Below are 22,068 nucleotides of genomic sequence, written 5' to 3'. Positions count from 1 at the left end.
TGTGACAGCATGCTGAAGAGAGATTTCAGCCCTTAAAGGTCATGATCTAGCATTGCGAGCAGCCCTTAAATATAGCAGTGTTCTGGGGTGACCCATCAAAGCCATTTTTCACCCCAGTCTTCAGCTGGACAGGGGAGAGAAAATACAATAAGGCTCATAGGTCAAGATAAGGACAGGGAAATTGCTCAGCAACCATTGTCATGGGCAAACCAGAGCTGATGTGGGGAAATCAGTTGAATTTGTTGCCAGTCAAATCAGAACAGGATAAAGCAAAATAAAAACTAAATCTTAGAAACATCTTTCCCTCACCTCCCCTCTTCTGAGGCTCAAATTCACTCCTGAATTCTCTCTCCTTGCCCCTCAATGACACTGTAAATGGGGGCTGTGCTCAGTTCACACATCATCTCTGCCAATCCTTCCTCACAGGAAGTGTCTCGTCACTCCTCCCCTACCCCAGCATAAGGCCACTCCCACAGGAGACAGGCCTCAATAAACCTCTCCCATGTGAGTCCTTCCCACAAACAGCAGATCTTCATGAGCTGCCTGTGTAGGTCCCTCCCACAAGATGCACTCCTTCAGGAACAGGCTGCTCCAGGGTGGGATGTCCATGGGCTGCTGGTGGAAATTTGCTCCCTCATGGACCCCATAGGCTGCAGAGGCACAGCTGTCTCACCATGGTATTCACCACAGGCTGCAAGGGTTTGGAATACTTCCTCCTCCTTCTACTTTACCAGCCTTGGTGTCTCCAGTATTGATCCTCTCACATACTCTCACTCCTTCCCTCTGATTTCTGCCTTATGGGGGTATTTTCCAACTTCTTAAATCTGTTATCCCACTGATAGGCTTGGCCTTTGCCAGTGATGAGTCTTAGACTGGCATTAGCTCCGTTAGACACTAGGGAACCCTCTGGCAGCTTGTCAGAGAAACTATCCCTGTAACCCCCACTACCAAAACCTTGCCATACAAACCCAATATAACCTGAAACTACCTCCTCTGAAGAAGATGGATATGAAAACAAGCAAGCTTTTAAGACAAACTTTTAAAGAGAGTGGCCAAACATATCCACATATATAGCAGTGCGGAAAAATGGACAGTGTTTCTGCTACTACTCCAAAGCTTCTCTTGAGGAAGCCACTCAGGTGGGCACAGTCACTGTATCCAAAACTCACACACTATGGATAAGTCAGCGAAGAAAGACAGGAAGGTTCTTACGTATAGTATTCCAGTGAGGCTTATTCCAAAGTCCCACCAAAGGATTCCAGTGACAAAAGACCAGGATTTCCTGCAATGTCTCAGGTTAAGTATGGGGTCAGGAGCCAATAGTCTAGAGGCACAGGGGTGGCGCAGGGGCAAGGCAAAGGGCAGTGGAAACAAGGTAAATTTACCTAGTGTTGCATAGCACCATGGAGAAGATTTTTGTCTCATCCTAAGCAGACAGGCTTCCTTGAAGCCTGTGGCAGATTCTTCCAGAGCATCTGCCCAGAAATTCCGTTATTATATTGTTTTAATATTTGCGAAAAGCCAACAATATAAAATGTATATATAACAAAGTAATGTGTGATTGCATGTGAGCCAGGTATTTCTGAGTCTGAAAAGGTTTTCAGCCTGCCAGTGGTCGATTTCTTCCCAAGGGAAGATTTCTCGGGAAAGTCTTTCTTTCAAGGACAATTTCTGTAAATAATTTATGTTTCTCAAAATAAATCTGTACAGCTGTGCTGATTGTGTTTCTCCTGTTCCACCAATGGGACTAGAGAGGTGTTGTTTCCTTTTACTAATCATGTTAAGTCTGTATTGGAACACCTTATAAAAGGTACTGAAAAGTAGACAATAAAGCCTTCTGACCTTCTGCCTTGGAACTGAAGTCAAGCATCTTTATTTCGTGTCCAACAGTGACAATCGCATCAACAGTTACAATCTATAAATAAGTGCATAATGTAAACAATAAACAGCTTCTGCAAATTGGCTTGCCGCGGCGACGGAAAGCCCGGAGCACCGTGACTTCTCTAGATATTCAGCCCTGAGAAGGGCTGGCCCGAAGCGCGTGAGCAGCTTCGAGCAGGCGAGTGATTTCAGCTCGGCTCAGCAGTACCGGCAGGCAGGCAGGCAACACAGGAAGCAGGGATGAGAAAGCTGGTTCAGCGTTCCGCTAAGCACAAACCTTTATTCAGGCAGAGCTTCGGCAAAGAGTGCCGGCAACAGTGAATCTCTCGAACAGGGGAAAACCCGGGATATTTATCAGAGAGGAGAGGGGCAGGGGGAAGCCCGAGATACGTGTATCGGGGTGGGACAGCAGGGGGGAACACCAATGGGGCACAACAGTTTAGCATATCTAACTCAAAGAGCCCTGGGAGCAACACATTGTGTCTCTCTGAGTGAAAGGTGTCTTGCCTCCAGGAGAGAGCCAGGATCTCAGGCCCTGCAGGCTCCTCCGCACCCACATTGGCTCATTGTTCAGCAGTCCTGAGCTCCCATAATCCTTAGTGTTTTGCAGGGTTCTTCACTGCAATTTCACACTGCATTTGCAGTCACTCAGGCTGCCAATCAAAGTACTGAACACAACTTCACTACTTTTGTCCTTCATCTACCAATACAAGCAGTGGGGAAAAACTCACCATAAAGTTAATCTGGCAGCCTCCCATCACATAATCAAAAAATTAATATTCTGTCTCAATCTAGAGTAACAGACAGACATTGTCCCACCTTCTCATTTCACTATGATCAGAAAATAAAAAAGAAAAAAATCCCAATGAAAATCTTCCTACCTTGTAGGATTTTATCCTAATAATGCCAGAGTTTTTGTAGTTGTTTTCCTTTTGTTTTTTCTCAGGATGAATGCATTCATATTCCACCTACAGAAAGCAAGTGCAGAAGCAAGTTCCAAAACATGTGCCTTTACAGGAAAGCAAATTAATGAAACAGACTGTGACACACATCCTGCAATTTCGGCTACCAAAACACCCAGCAGAATTAAGAAATTTAATTTTTAAAGATCTGCAACAAGTTTGGCCATTATCTGACAAGCTAAACAGGATGCTTTTGTCCCCAGCACTGGGCAGAGGAGGCAAAAATCTCGGGGTGGGTAAGCCAAAAAATCCTAGGCCACAGATTCCCAGCAGCAGTGTTTCCCTGCTTGGATTCACTCACATTGGTTCTGAAAGGGCTAGAAAAAAGGCAAGAACCTTCCACCCACTTTTGAATTATGACTAATCAAGCTGGCTGGCAACTGGAGTAGTCCTAGACTATGTCCTGTGTGCAAATACAGCTGCCTTAATTCAGGTGGGACATCTCCAGGAGAATGAGATATCTGTCAGGTTTTCACTGCAGACAACAAACCAAAACCAGCACCACCAGCACATGACTCAACTTACTCTATACTGGATGACCAAGACAAGTGCCACTTGGAAAGCCTGCTACTCTCTTTTAGCTAGCAAGGTGACCATGGTGCTCAGGAGGGTGACCAGCTCCAGCACAAACATTATCTGAGACAAGCTGTGCTTCTGAACTCATCTGTTACAGCACCAACAAGCACTTCTATTTTCACTTGACTCAGCAGGGGCCAAAGCAAGCTGAACTGCTGGGAAAAGTAGCTCAGCAGTCAACAGGGCCAGCAGATAACAGGCTCAAGGATATTTTTAGAAATAGGAATGGTAACAGAACCCAAAGAAAACAAAGAAATACAATTCCCACACCTGTTTTTATTCTTTCCAAATGTTGGCTTCCTAATACAAAAAAAAAACAGACAAAAATACACGTGTTTGGAAGCAACAACTGAAAGTGCATGTCTGAGGTCAATATTAGAAAGAGGGTTTGAAAGCATGAATTCTGGACTAAGTTATCAGGGGCTGAGGAAGCTCACCAGAGAGCCAGCACCAGCTGTCTATCTGTGCCAGGGTAGTTTCCAAAGTGCCTGTCTAGTCATGTGAGCCATCACTGTCATGATCTGCACCCTGCACCTGAAAGGAGAAGGGAGAAGGCAATGGGCAGTCTAGGGGAGACTGGCCATGGCTCACTGCCCCATCTCCTGTCTGACAGTTCTGCATTGATGCTGGTGAACTCCCCCATGCCATCATGACTGAGAATGTTGGCCACATCACTAACTGAAAGCCAGGAGCAAAGACACACAGCCAGGATGAATCTCAAGAGAAGAAGATGTTCACTGATGTTGGAGTCTGAGGCATAGTGTGCCCTCGTCTCTGGTATCTAGATCTGACATCCAAGAAAACACTGAATTTCATATAACACCATGAAAACAACTGTAAAAGTTAAATAGAAAAGCTAAAAGTGTGTGTAGACTAAAGAGTTTTCTTAAGTCACTGGGTGAAAAAGTTAAAGTTTAGAGTTTAAATTAGTTTAGAAAGCAGAAGACAAGATGGAGGGGTTTCAGGTGTTATCTCTTTTCCTTCCTTTTTCTTAATTTTCTTCTTCATCTTCTTCTAGAAGTTTTTTAGGTAGTAATAGGTGATTGGATAGAAAATGCTGCAATGCAGCACACAGGTCATTAAGTCATTAAGAAAAACAATTTACGTGTCTATTGTTAATTGAGTAAGAATAAGTATAAAGATAAAAAGGCTGCACAGTTCGGGGCATTTTGTGCTTTTCAAGCCAAAGTGAGCCAGGCAACGGTGGGCTGGACTTGTGCAAAAAGGTCTGGGGAAGACCTCCCAAGTATTTTAATTATATATGAATAAACACACAAGAAACAAGAAGCAAATGAGCCTTTGGAGAATCTTTCCTGAAACAGAACTGAGATAAAGGAGACTCCTTGTAAGGGAGTATCCCAAGGAGCTCAGTGCTGAAGAAACCAAAATGCCACAGCAACAAGTAATCAAGCAGATGCAACAACAAGTAGCAGTCCAACAAGTACTAATAAGAATACAGCACACTTCCTCATCCATTTAAGTATGCATGGTGAAAATTAAAAAAAAAAAAAAAAAAAAAAGAAAAAAAAAAAAAGAAATCTTTCCCTGGTTAAAATGTGAGAGATTAAATAAATAAATAAATATTTAAAAGAAACATTTCACAGCCCAGATGTATAAATGTGAGGTCATTTAGGACAATACATGCAACTGAAGTAATGGGAACAAGCAATTAAAATTTTGTTATCTAAGGTATGCTCCTTTTTTCTGTCCAACAATAGCATCAATTTACAAGGAAATTCTAATTTCCATGGAATAGAATGATGTAAGTCTGTCTCTTTCTGCATCTTATACCAACCAAATTATAAATACTTTATTAATAAACAGTCATTTTTGTATCAGCATGAAGGCTTCAGAACCAGATAATGCAAAAGAGCAATGCATTTACAAGTAAACTTATACTAATAACTATGGCTTACTGCAACTTGGTGCCATAGCTCTCCACAAAAATCACCAGTGAGGAGCATTTCTAACGTGTTCAGTGTATATGACTGCAGAAAACAAGTTATTCCAGAAGCAGTCAGCTAAGGCACAGTTGTAAACAGTTGCCTCCTCCTCCTCTGAAACTCACATGCTCACAGACTCAGGAACTCTCTTTTTGAGATCTGCCTTTAGAAATCAAGAAATTGATGTTAGTCCAGTATAAACCACAGAGCTTTCTCCTAAGGACAATGGGACAAGATGAGCCCATGGATAACACCCCAATAAGGATGTTAAATTCAGTGGCTAGATACCTGAATTTGACACAGGGTTCTTTAAAGGATTACTCAGATCTACTGGGGATCTTCGACTGGTATCAATGGAAAACCCATACAAACAGCCAGGTGAATTATGGCCTAATGTAGTCACCTAAATGGGAGGCACCACAGCATCCTTCAGTCTCTTAATGGCAAAAGATACCAGAGACTGTTCCCCCTTCTCCTCCTCCATCCTTCCCACCCCACTCCTGCTCTTCTCTTCTAGACACCCCACCATGAAGCAACTCCCACCCCTCCTGCCTGAACTTTGTCTTCTCCCAACAATTCTGATGTTTGCACATCACCCAAAAGTGACTGGATCATGTCAGGGAGGTCTTCTCTTGTGCAGAAGACAGGGTGCAGACTCCCAGTGACTGGTCTCCTTTATGCCAGTACACCTGGAGAGCTGCAGGGAATCAGCAGCTGACATCTCTACACATTTCTTCCCCCCTCCTTCTTGCTCCCACTCCCCTCATAGGCATGCCAAGGACCAGTTTGGTTATTAGTTCACAACATGGTATGACCTAAAACAAACCTGTTTTTACAAGGTTTTTTCCTAAGATTGGCCAAGATTCACTGCATGCAACCCAAAGCATTGTGTTGCTGCAAACAAAACCCTCCAATACTGCACAACACTGAGAAAAATGACAGATCTGTCCTTACGAACAAGTTGTGGGTCCGGTGGTAGATAAAACTAGCACCGAAAGATTCAAGAAACAATGGGAAGGATTCCACTGATTGATGAATGGAAAAAAATATATTTGCCTTTATAAACAAACTGTAAGTTTGCTGATAAATGAAATTGGGTCTTGAAAGCTGAAAGAAACAATGGGGAAAAAACATAAATTCCATAAGAATTAAAAATTAAAAGAGAGGGTTATACATCAGAGGGGAATCTTAGGTATCAGGCATTCCAGGAAGTCTGTACCTCTCAAGTACCTCAGCCAATGGGGAAAGAGAGAGGGAAATGTGGCCAGGAAATTAGGATAAAAAGGAGGCTGCCATCCTCCAAAAGTTTAAGAGACCCCAGGGGAATGCCCCATGACCTCTCCCTTTTATTTGAACAAAGTAAAAGGACTCCACTGTCTCCTTTTTGGACATAAACCTCTGGTGTTTGTGGATTAATTTTCCTGACAACACTGTATAGAGTTAGTTATTGATTATTTCTTCGCAAATGAACCATCCAATACTCATTACAAGGTGTGGAATACAGTCATCAAGGAAAAGGCACCCTTCATCTACAGGAGGAACTTTTAAAATCCAGAGAAAACTATTTTGCCTTTGTGTATATGCCAGGAAACCTGTGAATAGCAACACCCACAAATTTGCTACATTTGCTATTTCCATTTGAGCAACTGTTGTAGTCTAGGGCATTGCGATGCGGAAGATTTCGGGATGTAACGGAAAGCGAGCAAAAACCCCTCTCTGTTAGGATAGTAAAACCTCCTGCAATTAGCCAATAGCACCTAGCTGTGATGTAAGCAGATGGGAGTAACACAATGACCCTAGGTTATAAAAGGTCAAATTCTCCTGCAATAAACGCCATTGCTTCGCCATCCATCACATTGATGTCTTGTGGGTAGAGTGGTCCGGTGGCAAAGGGGGGGCCACCGTGCTGGCTTCTGAACCAGGGTGTCTGCCTTGCTTGAAAAACCTACAAGTAACTATGGGGGTGATCCACTGCTTTCATTTATTTTTCACAGAACTGTCAAAAGATACAGCTTTGTCACAAATATGAGCTGTTCTTAACATAGAACAAGAAGAACATCACTCTGCATCACAATGAAGAAAGAATTACCATAATACTAGGTAACATTTGATCAAAAGACTTATGTTCACACATATTCAGCATGTAATCCTCATACATAGCTGGCAAAGTTGGTTTTTAGGGGACACACCAAAATGTCTGTTTCTGCTGAACTGAAGTTCAGGTTTTTCATTCACTGACTACTAGTATTTCATGCAAAATTGCTCCTAGGTAAATTTCTGGCAGCCTCAAACAAGAGGTTTCACAAATTCCAAAATGTTGGGGGTTGGGTTTCTTTCTTTTGTACATATGGAATTTTTTCCCATAAGTTGCTAGGAAATTAACTACTGGGTACTTATGGGTAACTAAGAAAAACAAAAGGGTGGCCAAACTCAGGGGAGAGGGGAGGGGATACCTAGAGATTTGGACGGGCAAAAAGACGGAAGCTGGGGAGCTGTTAGGTCTCTCGCACTGGGTTTCAGAGGACAGGCAAGCTGTTGTTTACTGCAAAGAGAATTTACTGTTACCGTCAGAGCCCAGTCCTGTACTGCCTTATCTTTTCAGTGGGTGAGCCTTTGCTCGTTGGAGCAGCTGTTGGACTGGGGACCTTATTAACATCCTACCTCACTAAATGAGAGACCTATCCTAGTCTGCTCGGGTGCCCAGGATCTTGGGCTCACTCCTCTCTGCCCTGCTGGGTGTTGCCCTGAAAACTCGGCTTCTGAGCTTGCTGACATAGTTTTCTAAAGACCTTCCCAGGACAGTAACTGTAAACATAGGTATGTGTACATTCTTTCTGATACATGTCTTGTGATGGACATCTCTCACGGCCAGTGCAGTTGGGGAAGTGTTATCCTGATCATCCAATACCTGGCTATGGCCAGAAACCTATAAATTCTGGGAGAAGAAATAAAGCTCTCTCTTCCTTTCACCACACCTCAAGCTGTGTCTGTGTGATCTATTTGTCTCCCGCAGCAATAACTGGGAGCTGGACTGACGCTATTCCATCCCCGTTGTTTCTTTGGCACTGCTCTGAGATTTCACTGCACTGTACCCTTTCACTTCCTTCCTGCCAAGATGTCCCACAGTTCCAGACACAGCTCAGGAGCTTCTGATACATCTTGCCTGGGATTTTTGCTCATTCCTGCCGACCCAGCTTGGTGTTCCTGTAAGTCCTGCTGGAACAAATGCTCCAGGGGTCAACTGCTGCAGGGGTTTGTGAAGCAAAGCCTCTCTTCCATCCCTTTTTGTATCCCACAAAGCCACCATTACCCCCATATCAGCTACCATACCCCCGAGCCTGCGCCACAGTGCCCCCTGCAGCCGTGGGGGAATCACCACATCTGCCCTGTCCACCAGGAGCCAGCAGCACCCCTGCCGGCCATGCCCAGAACTGCACTAAAGGGGAAGGTGCCTGTGGACAAGAAGGCTGGGACTAGGTTCCTGGTTTTTTTTTGTTGTTAATGCCAGAGTTCTTGTCTGTTTGCTTTATTATACATACTAGTAAAGAACTGTTATCCCTATATCTTTGCCTGAGAGCCCCTTAATTTCAAAATTATAATTTGGAAGGAGGGGGTTTACATTTTTCATTCCAAGGGAGGCTCCTGCCTTCTCTAGCAGACACCTGTCTTTAAAACCATGATGCTAATGAAAAATAAAACAGTATTGCAATATTACATACTTCAGTGTTGTTAGCGAAACTCCTGCCTGTCAGCCAAGACTCCACTCACTAACTTCCTCAGCATGTGAACAGTTCAGTCCTTTTTCATAGCTGCATTGGAGAACTTCACAAATTATTCGTCCGTGCATTAAGAATTTTGGCTCAAATGAACTAACAGCAAAAAGGTATCCTTTTGAAGAACCTGGTCACCCTGAAGTGGATTCCAAAGCAGAGAAAGCTTCTAGAAAACAAACAAAATAACAACACAAATATTTTTGGGCTACAGCAAATATAGCCCCACAAAACAGCATGTGTAAACCACGTCACGTCAGTTCTAACAAATGACAATATGCACCACCTCTTAGCTAACTCCTCTACATGCTTGCTGCACACTTTTTAACCAAGATGACTTCCTTCTTACCTAAGACTGTTGATTCCCAACCAGTAAGAGCTCACAAACACCTCTTAGAACACTGCCACCTACCAACAAGCCCAGCACACTTGTTGGAGGTTAGAATTTTATTTTTTTTTTTAGGAAAAAAAGATTTTTGTTTTTCTTTCTCTCAGGGAATCTTTCTCCCATTTGTCGCCTATGAGATGAGAATGACAATACTTAAAACAACAATACTTAAGACAGAGAAAAGATGTGGCCAAGATGAGGAGAGGAGGAAGGGGCAAGGGGTGTAGTTGGCGGCAGTCTCTTAGCTGGAGAGTGAGCTTGGTAGCTGGGGGGGATTTTCTCTTGCAAAACACAGATATACCAAGACTTAGCTGCAGATCAGGGCCTGGGCTCAGCCCTCTCTCGCACTCATGCTCTTAGGATCAGAGGTCAGGTGGTCATAGTTTTGGTGCTGGACTGCTACTGCCTGGAGGATTCACCACTGCAAAGTTGTGTCCTTCACTGCTTCTCCTTACCATGGGTGAGCCTCTGCTCATAAGAGCAGACATTGAATTGGGATCTTTTCAACACTCAACCTCATCAACTGCTTGGGTGCCTCAGGAGAATCCCAGGACTCCCTCTCTGGAGGGAGTACCTCCCTTCTGCTTGTGGGAGCCCAGCTGCCACTACCCAGCTCCATTGTTTTCTGCTCCTGATTAAGGGGTTTTGCTATACTTCAATTCAACACCCTGCATCTGTTGGGACCCTCATTGCTCCTGCCACAGCTTCAGGTTTTTTGCTACACTTTGTTTGCCACCCAGGTTCTGTTCATCTCTGCCGTTCCAGCCCGCTGCTCCGAGGTTCCTGCTGCAGTCCATTCAGCTTCCCGGCTGCTTGCCGTGAGTTTCCAAAGGAAGCCCCTTGGCCATCCCTTCCGCCAGCCCGCCCGCCATTCCCGTGTGGAGAGAGGCGGCCGAGCTGGCGCCACAGCGCCCCCTGCAGGCGCGGGGGAATCATCGCGCCCGCCCTGCCCGGCCGGGAGCCAGCAGCGCCCCTGCCGGCTGTGCCCGGAACTGCAGCAAAGGGGAAGGTGCCTGCAGCCGGGAGGAGCCTGGGACTGGCTCTCTGGGGCTGTTCCTTGCTGCTGCCGGGGCTGGTGTTTGCCTTGTTACACACACACACACACACACACACACACACATAAAGAGCTGCTATTCTTTTTCCCATATCTTTGCCTGAAAGCCCCATACTTCCAAAGTTATAATAATTCAGAGGGAAGGGACACATATTTTCCATCCTATGAAGGTTACTACCTTCCTTGTCAGACACCTGTCTTTTAAACCAAGACAACACCTGAACACCTATTTCCAATTAAAATAATCTCAGTAATTCTAAGGAACTGCCATACTACACAAAGAACAACATTAGCATGCATGCTTTTTGCTAAATCTTCCATATCAAGCTTTCAGCATGAGATTTCTTCAGAGAGAGGGTGAAGCAGTAAAATTCTGCAAATGTAAAGCTTTTAGGTGTTAGACAGAGAGAAATTATACTCACACAGAACTATCTATGGATTTAAATACCTTTAAATTATCAATGCATTGCTTAGAAGAAAAATTAACATAGTAAGTTGTTGAACTTTTTTTTGTGGAAACATATTAAAATATTTAGTTGATCTGCTACAGCCCTGCAGGCCAAGGCCACAGAGAATTAGTAATCATATACAAGACCACAGGGGAATGCAATTCTGACTCAAAACTAAATTTCTACTTGAAACAAATAGAAAATAGTTGGGAAAAGCTTCCAGTCTCATGAATGGATAAATCTGACTGATACCTCCAAGTCCTCTCTGTGTCAGTATCCCAAGGCACTCAAGTTTGTCCAACATCTGCAAGTTTCTCAGTTAACTAAGAAACAGTGCTAGAAAGCCACAATGAAAAAAATCCCAAAACAACCAACCACCCAACCAAACAAGACACTACCACCAAAGCTCAACTTGAAACCCTGGCTAGAATAGTGAAAAAAAACCAGTTACAATTCTTCTTATGACTAACAATCATTGGAAATTGTGTCACTTCAGCATTTCCTGACTTCTTAATTTGACAACTCATAGTGTTTCAAAACGGAAATATAATCACTTATCTGCTACACTACAACTCTAGAAAGGCCATCTAATAACTTAAATATGACTAGACAACCTGATAACTCCCAGTTAGCATCAACAGAGAATGGATGACTTGGAACAACAAAGAATTTCTAAAGGCTGGACCTTGATAGGTTTATTAAAATCACCACCACAGAAAGTTTGCGAGGGAACACTGAACTTCCACCAGCATGGATTTTTTCTTGATAACCTTAGAAAAATGACAGCATAGTGTCACATAGGAATACAGCATGCAACTCTCTAGGAATGATGACATGACAAGCTGGGAGTAGCCTCAACTAGTTCAACCCTGGCATGTATCAATGTCCAAGCATCAGCTCTGTAAGAAATAAAAGCTTGATGCTCTTGGTAAAGTTAAATTTTACCATCAAGCTCAACACGATTGAAAAGGAAGAATGACCTCTCACTTGCCACTTGTGATCAGACTCCTCACTCAGGTAGCTCCATCCAGTCACCAGGCTGCAAATAAACAATTTGCTGCAGCCATAGTGAGTACAGTAACTTTTTATAGAATACTTTCTCTGCAAAACTGGTACAAAGCATGACCAGGAGTGCAACTCTCACTTTTAGTAAGAGTAAGCTGTCTAACATCAACTCAAGGAAAAAACTGTGTGGAAATTCTACCTCTGATCTGTACACAACCTGTCATGTTCCAGCATTGCTCTGCTTGTAAAACTCCAGAAACTGATCCAATTTACCTAAGAAATCCTGCACACAAAAACCCAGAAGTAATCAGCTGCCTCTGTATTTTACCAAAATGAGTAAAGAATTAACTAATTAGTAGATAATACTTCAAACAAAGAACAAAGTCAAACTATAAATTAATTTTCTTTCCTCACTTTTATTTTCCTTTCTAAAAATGCTGGACTCTGTAAGTCATCAGCATTTATCAGTTCCAATTCCAGGACCTCCTCTTCAGATCACTTTTGTCCCTATATACCACATCATTTTGCTAACTGAGAGTTAGGCCACTAAATCCCTGTATTGGTCTTTGGCTTAAAATAACATTGAGCAGAACACCTAAATTTCCACTACTTCTTCTTTAACAAAAATACAGAAATATCAGTTTATTGGAAATAATTATGTAACTGATTTGTATCTACATACAAAACACTCCAAATAATACCTCAAAACTTAAGCCTGGCAGTTGAGTTTCTAGTTTGACATTGTAGATTTCAACATCCAATTGTATCTCCAGTTTACTCCTCTGTAAATAACACAAAACACAGTGAGCCTTTGCTCACACATGGATTAGTGGTTTAGCTGAATGTCTGCAAATGCAGAGATTCCTGGCCAAAAGGCAAGAAATGTAACTAGTAGAGTATCAGCAATGAAGAGAGATGGGGACAATTGATTCAGTGATCAGAATCTGATTTTACTGTGGGCTACATAAGCTAATATATACCATTCTAGGAAAGCTAGTAATGGTTTACTACAATGATTGAGTTAAACATCATACAAACATACATGCATATTTCAACATTGATTCAATCTTCTCCCTGTTCAGGGAATTCCCTTCTTGCAATCTTCAAAGCTCTGTTTGTTCCTGCCAAGGCATCCTGGCTATCAGATCTCTTATGCTAGTCAAGTCCAAAGCACTTCCTGATTTCACTATATCTTCCCCTTCTTTTCTACTAAAAATATTCCCTTGATGGCTTTATTTATTAATCTCTGGGTACACTGAAGTAAACATGGTATCAGAATTAACACAATTATTATTAAAATCAACACATGCATACCTATTCTAAACAAATCCTTTAGCCAGAGTGTTAAACCCCAGCCACTAAACAGGTTATCTAGCTAAGATTCAGATTCTATTCTTAGTTTAAACACACTATTTTTAGTTGCTATATGCTATTATGGATAGATTCTGAGTTATTAAGCAGGTTGAAAATCGATTTTCTGGGGAGGCAGTAGCTAAGCATAGGGTATCTTGTTTTGTTACATTAGCTAGAATTATCTAAACATTTATTTTGGGTTGGTTAACAGGCTAAGCTGTGTTAGTAAAAGCAAGCAATGTTAATAAGCACAAGCATAGCATTCAATTTAATTCCATGCTTTTCTTAACTATGTTGTGGCAAAGACTTCTTTTTGGATTTTAGTTTCCAAGCATATCTTTTAGCACATTCTTTTTTTGTTTTTTCCCAAGCTTGTTCAGGGATTGGCCAAATATAAGGCACTAAGTTATTTTGTTTGCACTCTACTTTGTAAATATGGCTATTTTTGGATTCCCTCAACACTTCTCTCATGAGACTAGAGAGGTAAGGGCTATCCTCGTTCTCATGGCCTACTACAATTCAAAATTAAATGTTTTTGCCAAAAGGGGTTTGCAACACCACCAATTTCCACTTTTATACTGACATAAAACCCAAAGGTTCACAGTTTCTTTCACAGCTGGGACAAAACACGTGAGTTGTGAACTGTAATTTCTTCTTCCTCCCCCTCCTTCTCCTGGGGGCTTGGTAGGGTTCCTGGCTTCTCTCAGCTGCTGGTAGAAGTTCCTGGAAAAGTTTCACATTTCAGGCAGGGAGCCAGGTGGTCTTTTCTCTGTAGAGACACAAGGAAAGCCTCTCCCCCACAAAACTAGGGGAACTGACAGTACATAAAAGGGTTAATTATAGTAATTTGGCTCTCAGATTCTGTAATTTGCACCAAGTGTTGGCTCTGCAGGCTTTGGCCATTCCCACCTATGCCTGAGAGCATCTGAGGCACAGCCCTTAATGGTCAGTTAACTGGGCTATTGGCTTTTTGACATAACAGTCACAATCGGCTCCAGTATCAATGAGTCTTGTCAGAGTCACTTTGTATTGGCATGTGACAAGATGTGTCCAAAAATCTGTGGGATCCCTGTAAAACCAAACCCACCTCCCCTCTGTTCAGCTATTGGGGGTGCAGATAGGGGTGCTGCCAGGAAAAGTGTGAGTTGGGCTATACTGCTGCTGGTGGGGACCGCACAGGTCTGCTGGGGAGTCCAAGCCATGATCTTTATTTCCCCACTGAATCAGAGTCAATGACTCCTGGCAGTACAAATAATCCTGTTATCAAGGTGGATGATGTACCTACAAGCAAAGCTGGGTAACCAGCTTTCAAGGATCCAGAAATTCCTGTAGGGGGACAAAATACTGAGCAATCAGTTAATGTTACTGGTTGATATGTCCAGTCCAGCACTCCCTGGGGTGGCCGGGCATAGGTCAGAGATGCACCGTTGTTGGGAGGCTGGGCCGCTTGGGAAGATGACAGCTACTCCTGGTTGCTGCATCTGCTGTCAGATTTGTGTCTGCACGTTTAGCTGTCCCGCATTCGAGATGAGTTTCCCCATAAAGGCTGGCCATTCTGGTGGAATTTGAAGCTGCATAGATTAATCTTAATTTCTGAGTGGCCTAAGAACTCCCATTGAGGTTTTTCACCCATCGGGCTAAGTCACACATTTCTGCAGAGGTGTCAAAGTCTCTGTCCTTAAGGGCTTACTTCTTTATCTGTAACCAATTATGCACATGCAAAGGGAGTAAGCGCGGGTCTTTTTTGGGACTGGGTCAAAAGGGTCCAATTCCCCTTCACTGTCAGAGTCAGTGTCCACCACATAAGTGTCCAGTCCCGTCTGGTGGCTCTGGGATCGCTGGCAGTATAGCAGTGAGGCTGGAGGGGTGACCAGGCTCTATCCCTGGTGCTTATCAGGGAGGGCATGTGGAAGAGGGACAGGGAGCAGGACCTGGGTAAGCTTTGGTCTGGCACAGCTGCCAGGGCTGTCTCAGAGATAGTCTCATGAGCAGCCTCACCACCCTCCTCCCTTTTAATCATGTCCATGACCGCCCTCCAAGCAGGGAGCATTCATAGCTCTGGCTCGTGTCCAGGGAGGGTGCCCAGGTCATAGAGCTTAATGCCAACTTTGGCCCAGAAACAGAGGGTGAAACAGAAGAAGGGGTAGCATCAGGAAATGCGTGACACCCATCTTCAAAGTGACTTAAAGTCGTGCTTTAGGATGGGAGCCATGCTTGCACAGAAGAGCGAGCATGGTTTCATTAACGTCTGTCTCTTCAGACACATTCCGTCCCATAGTTTCGTTACCCCAGCTCACCTGTCACATCGCAGCTGATAGGTGATTGTGGGCCCAGATGCGGCTCTCTCATGGCCACGATCGGTTCCGGGGGCACGCTGACTGCCGCCGGCTGGGCGAGTCCTTTTCTTCACATGGTGAGCACCAATTATAGGCAAAGAAGAGAGAGAGGGACGACTGATTCAGTGATAAGAATCCCATTTTATTGTGGGCTACATAAGCTAATATACCATTCTAGGAAAGCTAGTAATTGTTTACTACAATGACTGGGTTAGACATCATACAAACATACATGCATATTTCAACATTGAATCAATCTTCTCCATGTTGCCAGGATTCAATCTTCTGGCAATCTTCAAAGCTCTGTTTGTTCCTGCCACAGCATCCTGGCTATCAGATCTCAAGTCCAAAGCACTATCTGATTTCACTACACTAGAGAAGCATGCAATATAATTTCTTTTAAAATCAATACCTTTTTGTCCAAGTTTTGGGCTTCAATTTCTAAGTACACAACCCTGGTATCCTTAATCTCCTCTGCTGAAATCTGAGCCATGGAAATTCAGGGAGGGGAAAAAATGTAAACAAGAAATCACAGAGTTTTGTTTATGTTTTGCCCATAAAAGAAACTGTAGTTTCTTTTAAATATCTCTCGCCTGTATATGTGTAGTATTTGAAGATATACTGACAGGAAACCAGAAGAGCCAGTTTATCTCAGACAACATACTGAGCGAGTTTTTTCAAACAAAAACCTTACCTACCATAATACATTGTGCCCTTTCCTGCTGGCTTTCCCAGCCAGTGGTCAGGTGACCAATGAGCTGGATACAACCTAAGGTTAAAAGACAGATAATAAAAATACCATGTTAGACAAAGAAGAAGGAATTACTCTTCAGGTCCAAAGTTTTCAAATTCTCATAAAAGTTCTAAAAAGATTTAAATGTGTTTCCAAGAGTGCTCCTGAACAGTCTGAAAATAATCATCTCTCACTATCCAGGAAACGGTGCCCACAAACATGTCTCCAAACTTAACTTTAGCTTCCTATTTTTGCTACCTCTTAGACACAAGAGGGATTGTCATCACAAGCAGCCAAAAAGCTACTAAAACTTAAAACACTATTTAGTTTATCAAGTCTTTCTTTAATAATATGAACCCCACTTTTCTTCTCCTACCTAGCTATACAAAACCCTTCTCAGGAAATGAATCTCAAGTAGCCTTATTTCCCCTGATTTACCACCTGATGGTCACTTTGTGCAAAGGAAACTCCATGAGAACCCTCCCAAGCACCATGCTTCCTTACTCCCAGACTGCCTTTAGTTCTACAATTGTCTCCGAAGTTAAGCAATTAATTACAAAATATGTGTATTTCTGACCTTTGCTTTGTGATCCAACACAATGATTTTTCTAACCATATTCAGTGGTAACACAGACAAACATGTTTAATAGTGTTTACAAATTTGAATATGTTGAAGCCTTTGACAAAGCAGATTTTCACTTCATTTTTCATAAAACACATCTATACATACCTGTCCCAGTGTGCACTAAATCCCTCCCAGGTAGTCATCATCATTGAAATCAAAGGACTTGTTATCTATCATACACTCTGAATTTCAGCTTCTGCACTTTCTCAAAGTAGTAGTCCACAACCAATTTCTTGCAGAATTCAGGGTCTTGGCAGTTCTTGACCTTTTCCATGTGATCTAGCTGCACAAACACAGGAGCAAAGCTGTTGACAATGAGTAAGAAGCCCATACTCTCCTACACAGCTTTTTAACCTGCACCAGGTGAACACAGGCACCAGCAAGGCTACACACCCTGGACCATGCCTAGTGCTCAGTGATAAACTGGTCCGATCAATGGCTCACCGAGAAAGGAAATGACATTGAAAAACATTATTGTATGGGAAAATTCTGGAAACTAGGGGGAAAAGTGCTGAAACAATGTATTCTGGAGTGTGTGCTCTAGGGCAAGTCATACCCTTAAAGGCAAACATGCCTCCTGATGCAACTTTGCGCAAACAAGTCAACAATTAAAGAAATCACTGAAGGTTTGAGTGTGGGCAATGGGACTGCTCACCAACTGTAAATCTGAATTAAGTATGCTGTGCACTTGCCAGGAAAACCTACGGGATGGAAAGGGAGACACTTGGCGTGTTTACACCCACCGGCAGCGCGCGGCCACCGGCCGCTCTTACCTCAGTCCACCGACCACCGCCCGCGTCCTGCAGCAGGACGCAGAGGGGGTCCGACCTGGAGCCCGGGTCCCTGTCGAGGAGGCTCCGGCAGGACACGGGCAGCTCCACCCGGAACACGCACGCGGCCATCTGCGGGCAGAGCACAGCGTCAGACGGCCCGGGCAGGACCCCGCGCGCCCCCGGTACGGCGGGGCGGAGGCACCCGCGGGCGGGGCGGAGCCGCGGCCACCGGCGCTCCGCGGCCCCTCCCGCCCCGGGCCAGGCGGGTACGGAGGAGCGCGGTACCCCCCGCAGCAACTGCAGCCCACCTCGCCCCGCCGCCGTCCCTCGGCTCTTGAATTCACCTCTTTCTACCGGGCTCTCCCCGCTGCTCCTGCTCCCCCCAACCCCCGCAGGGGCCCTTCCCTTTGCCTCGGTGCGCGCTGCTGCCTCAGGTTTCTACAAAGGGCCGGGCCTGCTGTCCCCTCCCCGGGACCGCCTCTCACAGCCCCGCACAGGGACAGGGACCTCCGTCCCGCCAGCACTGCAGCCATCGCCCCGCGACGAAGAGTCGCCCCACGCGGTGAAAGCACTGCCAAAGCCTCCCCTGCTCACCCACGGGAGCTACAGAGCCCCCTGCTTTGCCATGCTGGCTTCCAAACTGTATCATCATCCCACAACCAGGGGATAACTAAATTTTATTACACATTAAGCTGCAGACGCTTCTGTTTGAGGAACAGCTATAATTCTCAAAACTGAATTAGAAGATAAGCCTTCAAGCATCAAAATATCACAGTGACTGGACAGTTTGAGGACTAGAGCTTTAAATGGGAATATTTCATAGAGAAGCTTCTTCTGAGTCTGGAAAGTAATAAAATACTTGCTTTGGCTTTTTAGTACTTAAATACACCATAGCTTCTTCATACTTGCAGGGTGAATATATTTAACTCAAAGAGATGAGCTTTTATTGTACAACATTTAATCCTTTCAACATCCCAGTCAGAAATCTACCCCGGACAAATGTTAAAGCAACTTAATACACCAATGCATGGCATTCAGATGCTCCAGAGATGGTGGCAGGACAAAACCAGCACTCAGTGAAAATTAGCAAAGCTTTAGGCAAAGACAATCATAGCTCAGCTTTCAACTAAGGTCATCATCATCACTTGGTTTAACACCAGCATATTTAAAGAAACTTGTTTGAATAGTCTGGTGGTCAGCTGTTCTAACTACTGGCAGGAACCATCCATTTTCCACTCAGTCACCTCCAACCACAAGATTCACCATGAAACCACTGACTTTAATAAATACTTTTCTTCTAAAATCACAAATCACAGGTATCAAGTTTTTTTTTTTACCTACAGATATCATTCCACCAGACCAGCTTTCATCTCACACAGACGCACAGATGTGCAAACAGACAACAGCACAAATTTGTTTGACACCCACTATTTGACAACAAGATTAGGACATCCAGTCTGGGCTCCTTTGCCAACATTTTGCCTCTGTTTTTCTCCACTGCAACACAAAATTCTGTACTAACAGGAGGCACCTTTCCTTCCCACTAGAGCTCAAAGCATCAGGAGTAAAGTTAACCTCAAAGAAACAGTTCTCCATAAGCTTTAGCATCTCCAGTCAGTACTGGTGCCTTTCTGGGAAGAAAGCACTACTGCAGATCTTAAGCTGCACACAGAACAAGCTCATACATATTTATTCCATGTTACAAAGACACCAAAGAGAAGAGTTTGAGATAGCAACTGTTAAACCACACTGTGAAGCCAGGAGGTGAAGGGACGGACTCAAGTCCTCAAACCCAATCACCTCTTATCTGTTACCTGAATATATTCTCCAGATCAGCAGCAATGAAATTATGAAAATACTCCCCCGTTTCAAAGATTTGACTTCCAGTACCCTAATACCCAGAAGGCTGTCTCATTTGATTGTTTTAAATTTAGTAATGGATTTCCCTTGAACTATAGCCCAGATGTTCTGCTGACTACTGGGGACGTTACAAACTACAAGGGATCCTTTCCCACTAAATCCTCTTGCTCCATCAGGTGATCACAAAGCACTCACTGATGCACATAGATGCACTGATGCACCAAGACACAACAGAGCACAAGGAGGCCAGCTGTTAGGAGTGGCTGAGCAGGAACTGTTCTAACTGGCTGTATGTCCTTCCTCACCAACTTGGGGGATAACAAGAAAGCAGGTTTAACAACTACAGACTAAATCCTTATGAAGAGGGAGAGCTCCTTAACAAAATCCAATTAAAAAAAAACAAACCTGAAAACACCAGCCTCAGCCAGCAATTATTTATAAATTACTGCCTATGGATTCCTCAAAGAGCCCACACACCTTCTTTTCACTTCATGGCTACTCAAACATACTGTATTGGTGTTCTCCAGTATCAGTCCACTCCATGAATAGCAGCAGAAGCAAATCCAGGTCATAGACATCCAGCAGCAAGAGCAACAAGTAGTTGGTCTGCTAAGATACAGCATCCATTTCAGCCAAGCCTGAAGACCTGCTTAGCCCCCAGGTAAGCAACTTTGCCGAGTTACCATGCTCATGCAGTTAACTGAGCAGCACAACTCTCTGGAAATCTGCCTGCATTTGAAAAGCTTAGAAAGATCAAAAGCTTAACATATTTTCATCCTCAAACACACACATATTAAAAAAAAAAAAAAACAACAAACAAATCCAAACCTGAATGGGAAGAAAAAATAGTGAAGTTCCTCACCAATTAGAAAAACTAGCTCCAACTTGATGTTCTAACATGATTTTATTATTATAATATTGGCTCAAATTTTTTTCTTTTCTTCCATAAAGTAAGATTTCTGGAATTCACTTTCATTTCTCATAGTCAACTATAGTGATTGCATCTCTCTTTCTATAAAAAAGTGAATAGTTTATGTGAAATATATAAGCTGACTTTCATCTCCACTTCTCTCTGTAGAGTCCCAGTTCCTTTCCTCCAAGAGAAGTGACAATTTCAAAAGTTTTAAAAATGCCATCGATTAGTGCTTGGACTTCAAACCACGCCACACCTAACACAACCCCCCACCTTGTTCCTCTTTAAGCAGGAGCCTATGATGCTTTCTCTGATTTGCACTTCTACATAATGCTGTAATATCATCTTGGCATTTCATTACTCCAAGCTGCCTAGCTGGCCGTGCCAGCTCACTGCAAGGGACAGGCACTACAGCATCACCCAGCGCTGACACTGTTGGAGCAGTAACACTTCACCACTTACCAGTGCTGTGCGATAGACACATGATCAGAGAACAATCTTATAGTAGTTACTAAGCTCAAACAGTGCACAAAGGCTCTGATCTCAAGCTAAGCATACAGTTTGCTGCAATTGCACTGAAAGAACTTGGGGTTTTATTATTTTTATTAACAGCCTTCCTTTTTTTCCTCAGCATGCATTCAAGAACACCAATTGTATTCAGCTTGCAGACTGGAATCAACATTTCAAAACCACATTTCATGTTGTTTCACCAAGTTTTCACAGAGCATACTATTTATAGCCATTCATACACACAAAACAAACTTAGTTTTTAGACTTGCAACAGTATTTATAATGACAGAGTATTATTTACATTTGTTGAAACACTCAAATTTTTCCAACAGTTTCAGAAATTCTAAAATGCACTGTTCTCCTATTTTCCCCCTCACAACCACCCCTGTTAACTAATATTGATGTCTACTACTTGAACCTTCTGGTTTACAGAAGACAGTAGATATTTCCAAAGCAAAACCAGCAGCTAAAGCAAACTATTTCCCACAAAGTTATCATATTTCATTTATAGAGGATTTATTAAACATTGATCCTGATCAGCTTGCAATAATGAGTTTAACAACTTCCAACTGCCACTAGTACATTAAAGTACAGCACGGTCTGGAAGTCTCCAAACTGATCTAACCACAGAAATTCAGATTACCAAGTGAAAATGAACTCCAAAAGCAGTACTAAATTCAAACTCTCTTTAAACTACAGAAAACAGAGCTACTTGGTACATCCCATTATGTGGTTTCAAACAAAAAGGAAATGTAAGCAAGCCACTAGGTAAGTGCTGTTGCTTGAAAGAGCTTGTAAAATACAGCTGAGGTTGTGCTACACCCCCATGATCAACGATTATATGGACAATAGCCACAAACATCTGATCCACTGCTACCACAACCCGGGGATCTTACTGGTGAGATGCATCGCCTGTGAAGTTTCATCTTGAGCCAAA

The 22,068-nt window shown here is 43.3% G+C and overlaps 1 protein-coding gene across 17 annotated transcripts in view; it reads right to left on the bottom strand.

Moving 5' to 3' along the window:
* The window catches only part of RBM12 (RNA binding motif protein 12), a 69,860-nt gene that overhangs the window by 24,605 nt on the left and 23,187 nt on the right, over window positions 1-22,068 (bottom strand). For 5 of the 17 annotated variants that reach the window (XR_009278880.1, XR_009278878.1, XR_009278875.1 and 2 more), the window contains 5 exons: window positions 17,849-17,977; window positions 17,181-17,358; window positions 16,416-16,486; window positions 15,679-15,785; window positions 1,851-14,707 (listed from right to left, as the gene is read on the bottom strand). The gene's annotated coding sequence lies outside the window, so the exon portion shown is untranslated. Of the gene's footprint in view, window positions 1-1,850; window positions 14,708-15,678; window positions 15,786-16,411; window positions 16,487-17,180; window positions 17,359-17,848; window positions 17,978-22,068 lie in introns of those variants that run through there. The other 12 variants (XR_009278886.1, XR_009278884.1, XR_009278889.1 and 9 more) reach the window with 12 other exon arrangements.

Source organism: Poecile atricapillus, chromosome 15, assembly GCF_030490865.1.
Source record: "Poecile atricapillus isolate bPoeAtr1 chromosome 15, bPoeAtr1.hap1, whole genome shotgun sequence".
Taxonomy (NCBI): Eukaryota; Metazoa; Chordata; class Aves; order Passeriformes; family Paridae; genus Poecile; species Poecile atricapillus.
The sequence above is the reverse complement of the archived record's forward strand: the minus strand, read 5'-3'. Positions and strand labels throughout refer to the sequence as shown.